Source organism: Carlito syrichta, unplaced genomic scaffold, assembly GCF_000164805.1.
Source record: "Carlito syrichta isolate Samal-C Ts95f unplaced genomic scaffold, Tarsius_syrichta-2.0.1 Scaffold309764, whole genome shotgun sequence".
Taxonomy (NCBI): domain Eukaryota; kingdom Metazoa; phylum Chordata; class Mammalia; order Primates; family Tarsiidae; genus Carlito; species Carlito syrichta.
This window is the reverse complement of record NW_007253860.1, coordinates 96842-99820: the sequence shown is the minus strand read 5'-3', so window position 1 is coordinate 99820 and position 2979 is coordinate 96842.

The window sequence follows — 2979 nt, the reverse complement described above, 5'->3', positions numbered from 1 at the left end:
TGCCTGAGGAAGCTGGGGCACACCTCATCAACAAGGTTACCTGCATATGTGCCCTCAATTGTACCCCACATCTTTAAAAGAAAAAAAAAGTTAAAAAAAAGAAAGAAATCTGGATCTATAGTTTCTTTTGAGATATTTTGATAAATATTAAATTTTCTTCATATGTGGTCCTTCACATTTCTTATTTCATCTTGAATCAGTTTGGTAAGTTGTGTTTTACAAATAATTTTATTTTTTCTGTGGTGTAGATTTTGCTAGCATATATTTACTTATCATATTCTATCATCATTTTAATGTCTGCCGTCTCTAAAGAGATTTTCTTTTATCATTAATGTGGTAATTTGTGTCTTTTCTCTTTTTATCTTGATTGCTATGGGTTAATCAATTTTATCAATTGATCAAATCATGACTATATTTTTTTCCAAGTCTTTGAACATATTTTTATGTCACAACTACTTAAAAATTCTCATCTGAAATTTCCAACCTCTGTGCTATTTCAGAATAGGTCTCTGTTACCTATTTTTCCTGTGTATGTTAATTTTTTTTTTTTTGAGTTGGAGTCTCACTCTGTTGCCCAGACTGGAGTGCAGTGGCCGCTCCCGGCCACCGCAGCCTCAACCTGCTGGGCTCCGGCGATCCTTCTGCCTCAGCCTTCCATGTAGCTGGAACTACAGGTGCACGCTACCACACCTGGCTCATATTTTTGATTTATTGTAGAGATGAGGTCTCGCCAAGTTGCCCAAGCAGGTCTCGAGCCCGTGGGCTCAGGCAATCCACTCACCTCAGCCTCCCAAAGCACGGGATTATAGGCTGAGCCTCCGAGCCCGGCTTGCTTCCCATGTTTAACAATTTTTTTTATTTCAAGATTGAAATTATGGATGCTACATTGTTGAGAATCTAAAAATATATTTTGCCATTATTTAGGGAGTGCTGAGGTATTTTTATCTAAAAACATAATTTATAGGCAGATCAGCTAGATCCTTCAGGAACTGGTTGAGCTTTAATAGTGAAGTTTTAGCGTGGCTTTTACTCTAGGAATGGGGTAGCTCTTCTCCTGAGGTGTGACCCCTCTGTGGTGCCAGTTGTATTCCGAGGAGTTTCAACAGGGTCTATGTGGTTGGTCAGAATTCACATCTCCCAGGACTGTGTAATTGCCAGAATCTCCCTTCCTCTCACAGCTACCCGGCAGTTGCTCTCCTAGGCCTGATGGAGACTTTCTCTATGCATCTGCTGTCTAGTATTCAACCAAAGACTTAATGAGCCTCATGCAATGTTTGGAGGTCTTATTCTACACAGCATCCTTCCATACAATAGCTTACTGCAACAAACATCAGCCTTGTCCACAGTCCTGAACTCAGTCTCTGCCTCTCTAACCCCAGCAAAAACGTCTGTGCCCTTCTTGGGCTTCATACTCTTTTTTTTTTTTTTTTTTTAAATCTGTTCAAATAGTTTTATATTTTAAATTTACATATAAATAACTTGACATAAAAGGATATCAACAGGTACTCGAGAGACATTACTCAGTATTATTTGAACAACTTTAGATCAAGATATTATATGTTGTTGAACATAATTAAGTTCTCCTTTCATGCTTTCTCATTCTGATTGACTTATTTTTATAATTACTGCCGATTGGTAAGGTTTGACTTCAATTCTTTGCCATTTCAGGAGACATACAGGGAGAAACAGTTGAGAGAGGATTGTTTAACATTAGAACCTGTCCGATAAAGAGTTCTAGCTCTTAAGTTTTCTGGCCTTAATTTCCTCACTTACAAATCAGAGATGATATCCACCTCACTGATTAATGAGAAAATATATGAGAGCACTTTCTGCAGGCTTACAACTGTACCAAGGCAGAGACTTGGGACAATAATAAAATTCTCTTTCTCTGTTTCCTCCTTCCTAGTGATAATGACCCTGTACCGCCTGTTGTCTAACGTCTGAAAATAGTTGCCCTAAATTTTTTTTGTGAAGTTTGAGAGTGGCTTATGGAAATAGGATAACTATAGTAACAATTATTCATTTTTACCCAAAGCCAAAGTCCCAAGAAAAATCATCTTTTAGGTTCTTGATCCATATTGTCAAACTAGCAAGAGTGACCCTTTGACTAGGCTCTTAATCAAATTGGTAACATAATTCATTTTTAAGTGCTCTCAAATACCTTTTTACTAAAGTTATTTGTCTGCATATTTATATTAATTTTTCTATTTATATTTTCTCATTCACTTGGTTTGTTTTTTTCTTAAATTGTTGGTTTGTTTTTTTCTTAAATTGTTATCATTATGGTAAATCTGGATGAATTTTTGGATATCTTTTAAAATTTATTTCCCTAAATTTATTTGTTCCCTAAATTCCTCAGGAATTTAATTTATCCAGTGATGACTTACTCCCAAAAGAGAATATGATGTTCTTATCTTTGTCATGAAAATAATCTATAATCTTCCATCACTACACACATTCTTTGAAATATATTTTTCATGGCTCTTTTACTCTTCTCTCTTTTCCCAAATACTGAAATTCCATGTAGCATAGGCCGAAAGTTTCTTGGTGTCTTTTGTGTCTCATTGAATGGGAATTATTTTGCAAACATTTGTGGGATTAAAATGATTCAGCTGTCATATCAAGAGCTCCAAGCTTTTTTAAAAAATGAAATCTTACTGCTCTTTGCTGTAACCAGATAGTACAATCCACTTAGAAAAGAGCAATAAAAAATTAATTTGAATCAAGTCTACGTCAGACAGCAAAAGCACAGCTAAATAGAGGAGGCATTTTCTCAGCAGTTCTGGATGAAAGAGGTTGTTGATGGCTGATAGTAATTTTGGGGACAGCAACAGTGAACAACTTTTCTATGCTGCTTTAAGATGTGAATAATAATGGGAGAGATAGCATGTTGGATGTCCAGGGGAAAGGATTTTTGAAAGAGAGGTCTAGTTCATGTAATAGAGATAACATGCATCTGCTCAAGGTAAGAGGACACCT